General features: G+C 44.1%; 1 pseudogene; it reads right to left on the bottom strand.

Moving 5' to 3' along the window:
- Positions 1-497: 497 nt before the first annotated feature.
- Positions 498-760, bottom strand: LOC114672636 (ATP synthase F(0) complex subunit f, mitochondrial pseudogene; annotated as a pseudogene).
- Between the last annotated feature and the right edge of the window lie 8916 nt (positions 761-9676).

Consider the following 9676-nt stretch of genomic DNA (forward strand, 5'->3'; position numbering starts at 1 on the left):
CACATTATTAAAGCCTCCAGTTCAGCTACGTGCAACTCAGCACATCCAAAGCCTTTGCACTGCCTGCTTTTTAATCCTTTAAGAATCTCTTAAAGAGGAACAGACTTGTCTGCGGGTACCAGTGACCTGGCATGAGCATTCCTTTTGCAGGAACAGTGTTATGTTCTCCACAAAGAGTAGGTGTGAGTCACCTCCAGTCACAGCCAAGCCAGCGTCTCTCACAATATTGTGGAAAAAGGCCCCATACATCAAAACTGTCTTTTTAGAAAACAGCCAGATTTGTGCTCGGAGAAGAGCTCTGGCCCTGGTCCGAGCTCCCAGGGATCCCTCTTTGGGCCCCAGCTTTTCTTTTATTTTTTAACCAGTCATCTTTTATGTGGAGGTTAATTCCCATTAGGATATAAAAGGATTCAGCAAGGATCACATTCCTCAAGGACTGGTGTGGGCAAAGGAGGTCGTGGTCAGGGTGGCAGAGCCTGCTGTCTGCAGGCGCCTCTTCAGTGGTACTTGCATAGCTGCTTATGCTTGAGCTCCTTGCAGGAAAGGCAGTAGCTGAAGAGCAGGTAAGCTGCCAGTACCATGGAAACCTGAGACATCCTTTCTTCACGTCCATGTACTAGTTGTAGTACCAGTAGTAACCTCTTTGAAATGCTCCAGCAGTGCCACTAGGGGTGAAATCTTGCATCAGTATCCAGCTTGGCAGCTCCCCGAGTTTGACATCCAGGAGTTTCTTCTCCTTCTCTGGTACAAGTGATGCCATCTTGGAGTGCCACCTGTGGGGCCCAGCTTTTCTTTCAGTGTTAAGAAGCTTGAATGGCTAATCGCACCTCACCAGGAGGTCTGATGGCACTGAGGAGGCTTCCCCCAGGTAAGGCCCAAATTAGTGAATGGCAGAGGCTCACAGCTAGAACAAAGAGAACGTGAAGCAGGATGAAGAGCATGGCAGAGACTGATAGTTGTCTAGGAAAACATTCCCCTCCTTCAACATTAATGAAGTTGTAGCTGGGTGTAGGGCTGCCCAGTTGGAGGCTGCATTACCAATCTCCCTTGCAGCTAAGTGTGGCCGTGTGACTAAGTTCAGGCCAGTGAGGGGTGCATGGAAGTGCTAAATGCAACTTCTGAGTCATCTTCAATGTAAAGAAGCTCCTTGTCCTGGAGCAGCTCTCTTCCTTCTTTTTTTTTTTTTTTTTTTTTTTTGAGACGGAGTCTTTGCTCTGTCTCCTGAGCTGGAGTGCAGTGGCCGGATCTCAAGCTCCGCCTCCCGGGTTTACGCCATTCTCCTGCCTCAGCCTCCCGAGTAGCTGGGACTACAGGCGCCCGCTACCACGCCCGGCTAATTTTTTGTATTTTTTGGTAGAGACGGGGTTTCACCGTGTTAGCCAGGATGGTGTCGATCTCCTGACCTTGTGATCTGCCCGTCTGGGCCTCCCAAAGTGCTGGGATTACAGGCTTGAGCCACCGCACCCGGCCTCTTCCTTCTTCCCTTGAGCTGAATATGAATGTGCCTGTGGCCTAGCACTAACTGTGCAGACAAGGACAATGCCCTTGGTGATGGCAATAGGATGGAGGGAACCTGGGTTCATCAGTGACTGCATGTAGAAAAAGCCTTCACCAGCGTGGACCTCAGCATTGTTAGTGACAGAGGAACAAACCTCCATCTCCTTTGAACTATTTTTGAGGTCTTTGGATACAGTAACGTGTCCTTTACTCTGACTTCACAAATGAAAAGGTCTTGGCTATTTCATATTATCAGGAAGCTGTAATTTCCACACCCAATTATAAATGACCAGGGATTTGACAATTCATTTATATTCCTGTTGCTTGGGACTCAGATCATGCTCTTCCACAGAATCAATGTGATTCATGGTGACACATGTCATCCCCAGACTCAATTAACTCATAGCCTCAGGTCAGGGTCTAAGGAGCAAGGAAAGAGTCACGGTAGAGATTATGATCCTCCAATGACCAGACAACCCCATGCCCATTCTGCTTACGCTTCTGGCCTGCCTGACTTCCAGGTTGCTACATACCAGGCCTCAGATTGCCACCTCCCCTACAATTCAACCAAATGCCTAACTTGGTCTCATTTCATGTAGAAATAAAAAAAGCAATCTGCCTGAACTGATTTATGCTGACAGGATTTTTATCTAAGAAAATCTATGTAATTCACTATGGTGGACTTAGAAAAGTTTGGGTTCTATACAGTACATTTATTGCAGTGCAGTTGTGGTCTATAAGCATGCTTCCATCTGTCTAGGCAATTAGGTTATCCTACTGACCACATTTACTTCCTGCAGACAAAGTTTAAAATGGAAAGGACCTTAAAGGAGAGTGAGGCAGGGAAATAATTTCAAAAGGCAAGCAGACACTTGGCTGCCTAGTCCAATTGCTAGGAGACTAGATTGCATTTATGGAGTATGGAAAGTAAAGGAGTGATCTGGAAACACAAGAGCTGGTGTAAGTGCTTTGTACCATATCCATAAGAATTGGGTTCAAGAAACAGAATCCATTCTGAATACTGTAGACAGGAAGAGAATTTTAACACATGGAATCTTACAAATTTTGCTTACCAAAATAGTTGTGAAGTGGGAGTGCTTCACATATTATCTCATATAATCTGGAGACTATCTCTAGGAGGCAGGCACTGTTATTCTCATTTTCACGTGAAGAAACCAAGTCTCAAAGTCTGGGAAAATGCCCACTTCCAACATGAAATGGGATTTGAACTGTGTCTCTTTCTAGAAGTTGCTGCTCTTCTCTGCTCCTCACATTCCTCCACCTCTTGAGAGAAAAAGTAAAATCTAAACTATATCCCCCTGATGTATTTATGAACCACTTTAAGCATCACATGACAGGGTTGGGAGTGAGACTTCTCTGAATATAACTTACTTTTGAACCATGTAAACTGTTTGATATTTTTCAAAAAAATAAAATCAAGGAAAATAAAGTTAACCCTGAAATTGAAAATAATAAACTTTATCAAATTGGTTACATAATCACATAGAGAAAAGAATTATTCCAAGTGACTTTGGAACATGTTTCTCTTGTATATATTCTTGGTGGGATATATTCTAAGAAAAAAAGAATTGCAAATAATTTTAAACTTCCCTCAGTAGTTTTATTATTAGATGTAATATTTGTGTTATAATTTTGAAAGTATTTCATATATAATTAGGATAAAAGATAAGAATGTTAATATTGGCTGGGTGTGGTAGCTCACATCTAATCCCAGCACTTTGGGAGGCCAAGGCGGGTGGATCACTTGGGCCCAGGAGTTTGAGACCAGCCTGGGCAACATTGAAACCTCATCTCTTATTTAAAAAAAAAAACTTTTTAAAATGAATGTTAATATTATTAAGATCCAAGATTTTGATTAGGAGAGAAAGATACAAATAAAATAAATGAAACACTCTGTAATGTTAAATTTGTATAGGATATATTAATATGAACTCAAGGTAAAACTTTACTTTCTCTGCTCACTTAACCTATAAAAAATGATATTCCAGTAGCAATGTTAACAGAACCTTTCCCTTATTCTTGATAGTTTTGCTGCCAGTTCTGGCAAAGTGTCATCATCTGGATGGGAAGAGATTGGATGCCAGGACAAGGTTGTAAGGAAGTAATTTAATTTAATTTATTTTTTTTGAGATGGAGTCTCTCTCTGTCACCCAGGCTGGAGTGCAGTGGTGCCATCATGGCTCACTGCAGCCTCAACCTCCTCAGGCTCAGATGATCCTTCCACCTCAGTTATTTTGTTTTGTTTTGTTTTGTTGGTATTTTTTGCAGAGATGGGGTTTCATCATGTTGCCCAGGCTTGTCTCACTCCTGAGCTCAAGCGATCTGCCTGCCTTGGCCTTCCAAAGTGCTAGGATTACAGGCGTGAGCCACTGTGCCCAGCCAGGTAAAGAAGTAATTTAGTCCTTAATTCTGCAGTTGGGATTTTAAAGTTGTTTGCCAAGCCTCTTCCCTGGCCCTCGTCATCACCCTTACAATATCTTCTGTAAAGGCTACATTGCTTACTAATGCTTTTATGTCCAAGTAGACTCTTCTGAGTGAATCTGAAGGTGGGGTTGTGTCCTATGTCTGAGCCCATGAAAGGTGGGAAGCTGAAGTTGAAAGAGAATCCTGAGAGTACAAAATTCCTGGGAATCAGCACAAATTCCTGGGAGAACTTCCGACTTTCAAAGGCTGTGTAATTGGTAGAATCAAAGCTGAGATGACCGAAGGGGTAAAGGATAACCCAGCTAACATCTGGGTTTTAGGTGGAATAAAGAGAAAATAGCACTGCAGTTTATTTATGATTTGATGAAAGAGTAGAATTGGAAAATAGTAAGGTCCAGAGAGGATGGAAGGATTTAGAAGGCCCAGGAAGGGTGGCAAGATCTGCTTGGCTGGATGCTGTTGGGGAGGGATTATGGGTTCACTTTCCTCTTTAACGGCCCTCTGTCACCCCCCAAAGATACTGTCACTGTTCTCTATCTCCATGACGTGGGCCCGGACCTCTAGTCCAGAGCACACATTCTCTGTGCTCAGTTGTCTGAGGCAGCTGTCGGATCAGCTCTGCTCTGCTCGGGCGCATCTCAGCCTTGGGGCACTAGTTCCGTCCATCCTTTGTGCATTGTGAGGCATCTGTTGCTGTTCCTCTACTATTTACAGAGGAATCAAAATATAACCAACGCTTAGGCCGGGTGGAGTGGCTCACGCCTGTAATCCCAGAACTTTGGGGAGCTGAGGCAGGTGGATCACTGGCGGTTGAGAGTTCGAGACCAGCCTGGCAAAACCCCATCTCTACCAAAAATACAAAAATTAGCTGGGTGTGGTGGTGCATGCCTGTAATCCCAGCTACTCAGGAGGCTGAGGCAGGAGAATCATTTGAACCTGGGAGGCGGAGGTTGCAGTGAGCCGAGATCACGCCACTGCACTCCAGCCTGTGTGACAGAGTGAGACTCCGTCTCAAAAAAAGAAAAAAAATATATAACCAACACTTAGAAAACACAGGCACATCAATCTGGCAAGGGAACCCTAGGGCCAACTTCCAGGAGAGTGCAACCTTTCCCTATTTCCCTTCCCAGTTTTCTAGATCAATTTTGTTGGCACAGAGAGCCACCTGGCATAGACATTCCCAGGAAAGATTAGAATATCATCAAGGGGGACAGACCAGAGGTAGGAGTGGGAGCTAGGGTTTATATCTGAAGCCCACAGATCCCCTCTCTGGGTAAGGTCTCCAGGAAGGCTCCAGGATAAAACCCTAATCCCAGTGATTCACTGGCCATGGATTAGATTATTAAGAGAGTTCAGGGTACCTGTAGAACAGAGTTCCTCAACTGTTAGTCATGGGCCACAGTCCCATCTTAGTGTTTCTGGGTCAAGGCTGTGTTAGGGCTGTTTTGTGTTAGGGCTGATAGGGAGAAAAATGCTCTGAGCCTGTGAAAGCCTCAAGTCAGGTGCTGGGGCTCACGCTCTGTCATCAGGGGCAGAGAACCCTGGGATGGAGTACACATTCTTCTGCAGTTCTGGGAATCTGTGCCCTTCATGAGAAAGGAGGGTAGGGACTGAAAAAGTCAACTGAGTATGATATGCAGAAAACCCTTCTTGAAAATTTCAAAGAAAAAGAACATATTTTAATCTACTTTAAAGTGAATAATAGGATGGATCACAGAGCTGTTTATTCAAAATAGAACATCAGATGACCTATGAATAATGAATGTCTGCAGCTTGCCTAGAGGGAGAGGACAGTGAGAACTGGATCCCAACCACTCTTGTCTCTCAATATCAGTGCAGAGTCAAAAAGAGAAACAGAGGCGTAGCATTAAAGGATAAGATTTTGTTTCATCAACGCAAGGCTTCCCCAAGGGCTAACCTTGATCTCACCTTTTTTTTTTTTTTTTTTTTTTTTTGAGATGGAGTCTCTGTCTGTCACCCAGGCTGGAGTATAGTGGTGCGATCTTGGCTCACTGCAACCTCCCCCTCCCGGGTTCAAGTGATCCTCCTGCCTCAGCCTTCCAGGTAGCTGGGACTATAGGCATGCACCACCACGCCCGGCTGATTTTTGTATTTTTAGTAGAGATGGGGTTTCGCCACGTTGGCCAGGCTGGTCTCAAACTCCTGAGCTCGAGCAATCCATCACCCTCGGCCTCCCAAAGTAGATATCGCCTTTCCATGAGGGCCCAGGTCCACAATCTCTGAGATGTCAGTGCCTAGAGCAGGTCCCTGTTAGAAAACAGAGCTCTCAGAAGGGAGACCCATGGCAGCCTGTCCTGCCTGTCCATCCAAATGAAAGTGTAATGGAGCTGAGTCACTGGTCCTGCCCACCAGGGGCAGGTGGTGTGAGATACATTGGAACCACTATTAGTTTTGGAGGCAGAACTTCCAGGTCCTGATTTTCGACAAGCTGCTTAACTTCCCCAAGGTTCAAGTACCACCTCTGAGGTAATACCTGGCCTCCATACCTCACAAGTTGTTCTGAGGCTCACGTGAGATTATGTCTGTGAAAGGCCTTCCTGTAATTGTCAGGGACCATTTCCCCTTCAGTGCTAATCTTGATGCTTTCAGAGTCTAGTCTTTTAAGAGTCTCCCCAGGATCATTCGACTGAGCCTCCTCACCTATCACTTCATTCCTCTCTTTACCACATTTAGCACAGGCTCTTGGTTCCTCAAGTTGGAGTGGCTGCCTGAAAGGACCTGAGGTAGCAGGGGATAAGCTTTTCCAGGGCACAGGTCATTCTGCTCGTTCCCCTCTTTCTAGGATGGCTATGTAGTGTCAGGGCCCAGTGAAGTTTGAGGGAGGGGAAACCCGAATGGAAGGAACATGGAAGAAAGCCTTGGGGCGATGAATAGGCAGACTGTTGTGAAGCTGGCAGGTGGGAGAATGTGGCATGCTTCCTGCTCTGCCAAGCCACCCCCCAACTCCTTTGGTTTTTGCTTGTTCCTCCTGTCTTTTGCAGTCCCCTGGACAAGCTCCTTGCTGTAGGCAGTTTGTGGAAATGGCTTCCTCAGGATCCCCACTGTGAACGGTGCAGCATAGTGGCCATGGAAGCTGGCAGTCTGCTGTCTGGGGAGCCTGTGGAAGACACGGCTACCTCGGAGACCCAGGGCTTGCCCTGCTCCTCTGTGGGACCATCTTTATCCCTGCCCTCAATCTCTTACCAGCCTCCCAGGAGACCCAAAGTAGCTCCTCTCTCTGAGCCACCTTCTACCTCTCCTTTCTCACTGGATTCTACAGAGGTCCAAGCTCCAGGCCATCTGCTGCCCCTGTGATACTGGTCACCATCTTCTCTGTGGCTTCCCAGAGGCTTCCTGACCTTCCTGGCCTCTTGTCTGAGGACCCCATGGAGACCACTTTCCCTCACTGAATCCTTACTCTTTCCTGACCTCTCATTGTATTCTGTTTTCTCAAAGCACCTCACCGTCACACCTTTCATCCCCATCACCGGCTTTCCTTTTGTGAAAATTTGGTTGGAAAAGCTGTTTCCAACAAACACAAAAGGTTTCTGAGAATTGTTTTGTTTGATATTGAAACCTTCCCTTCTGCTTATGATGTGGTGGGAGTTTCAGGGTTCTGGATATTTGGCCTGTGACAGTATTTGTCATCCCCAAATAACTTCTTGGTTGAGTCTCATTACTTAGGAAATCAGCGGATTAATTCCAAGAAATTGGTAGCAAAGGAAGCTGGGTGGCACCCGGAGGAGAGTAGGTACAAACTCAACAGACAGTGTAATTGCATGCTGTAGCCTCATCATGAGCAAATTGTAGCCTGCTGCTGGACTCATACCAAGGAGTGACTAAGGCTGCCAAAAAAAAAAAAAAAAAAATTAAGGATAAAGACCTTAGAGCTATCATAGTTAATAAACAAGAAGTATCAGCAATTTAAATCTTAACTTGGCAAAGAGGAAAGAACAAAGAAAAAGAGCAAAAGCACATGCAGATTATAGCATAATAATCTTTGGCTCCGGACCACTTGGGTAGTGGGTCGGGGGGAGTTGTATACATCATGAAGTCACCAGCTTGGTCTCGATCTTGGGTAGAAGGTGCCCCTTCCTGAGGTCATCTGCTTCAGAATGGTTACTCCAATACATCTGTTTGAGATCTCTGTTCAAACAGCCTTTTTGTGATTCTAGTGTGGCTTAAGTCTTTGTATTTGGGAGGTATAAGATTTACTGTTATGTTGTTAATAATACCTGGTAAGGTCCTTCTCATTGAGGTTCAACAGCAGTCCTTGATGTCTAATCCACTAACAAATAAGAAAATTTGAGCTAAAATTATTCAAGAGAATGCCAGAAGGACAGAGTTAATAAAATATTTTGGTGAGTCAAAAGAAAACTTTGTTAGTTATCTGGGCATCAAATAACTTGCTCATTTTATAGAAAGGAAACACTAATTTTACTCTTGGGGTATATCTGTATTAAAATTTGCAGAAAAAGATGTATAAGCCTTTTTTCTGTGAGTAATTTCAGGCATATTCTATTTACATGGAATATAGCCTAAAATTTTGTCTTTTTATCATTTATAGGATTTTTAAAAATGTTAATATATCTTTATATATGTAGATGTACATAAATACACATAACAAAATTTTAGTTTTAAGATATAATTGCCGGGCGCGGTGGCTCACGCCTGTAATCCCAGCACTTTGGGAGGCCGAGGCGGGCGGATCACAAGGTCAGGAGATCGAGACCACGGTGAAACCCCGTCTCTACTGAAAATACAAAAAATTAGCCGGGCGCGGTTGTGGGCGCCTGTAGTCCCAGCTACTTGGGAGGCTGAGGCAGGAGAATGGCGTGAACCCGGGAGGCGGAGCTTGCAGTGAGCCGAGATCGCGCCACTGCACTCCAGCCTGGGCGACAGAGCGAGACTCCATCTCAAAAAAAAAAAAAAAGATATAATTTATCTTAGCATATTACAACAGATGTATATATTACATTGAATCACCATTTTTAAAAACAAAGTAATAATTCCTTAACATACCGTATTCACCGTCTTGCATATACATTCATACTTTCCTGCAGTTACTGGTTGAGCATCCCTAATATGAAAATCGAAAATCCAAAATGTTCCAAAATCTGAAACATTCGAGTGCCAACATGACCCTACAAGTGGAAAATTCAGTATCTGACCTCATGTGATAGGTTGCAGTCAAAACTTGGTTTCAGGCATAAAATTATAATATTGTACAAGATTACCTTCAGGCTATGTGCATAAGGTGCATATGAAACTTACATGGATTTCGTGTTTAGAATTGGGGTCTATCATCAGGATATCTCATTATGCATATGCAAATATTACCAAATCCCCAAACTCCAAAATCTGCAACACTTCTGGTCCTAAGCTTTATGGATAAGGAATATTCAATCTACATTATACTAGTATAGTCGTAAGCATTTTATTAATTGCCACAATTAGCCAAGGTAACCAACTTTTGTCTTCTCCAAATACAGAGAACACTAGAAGGCAAGAAACCAGGAACTGCTTAGCTAAGTTTTGTTTCTTTTTAATTTTTATTATAGATTTTTTTTATTTCAATAGGTTTTTGGGGGAACAGGTGGTGGTTGGTTACATGAATAAGTTCTTTAGTGGTGATTTCTGAGATTTTGGTGCACCCATCACCCAAGCATATACACTGTACCCATTGTATAGTCTTTTCTCCCTCAAACTCCTCCCACTCTTTCTCCTGAGTCTC

The sequence above is a fragment of the Macaca mulatta genome, chromosome 15 (assembly GCF_049350105.2).
Source record: "Macaca mulatta isolate MMU2019108-1 chromosome 15, T2T-MMU8v2.0, whole genome shotgun sequence".
Classification (NCBI taxonomy): Eukaryota; Metazoa; Chordata; class Mammalia; order Primates; family Cercopithecidae; genus Macaca; species Macaca mulatta.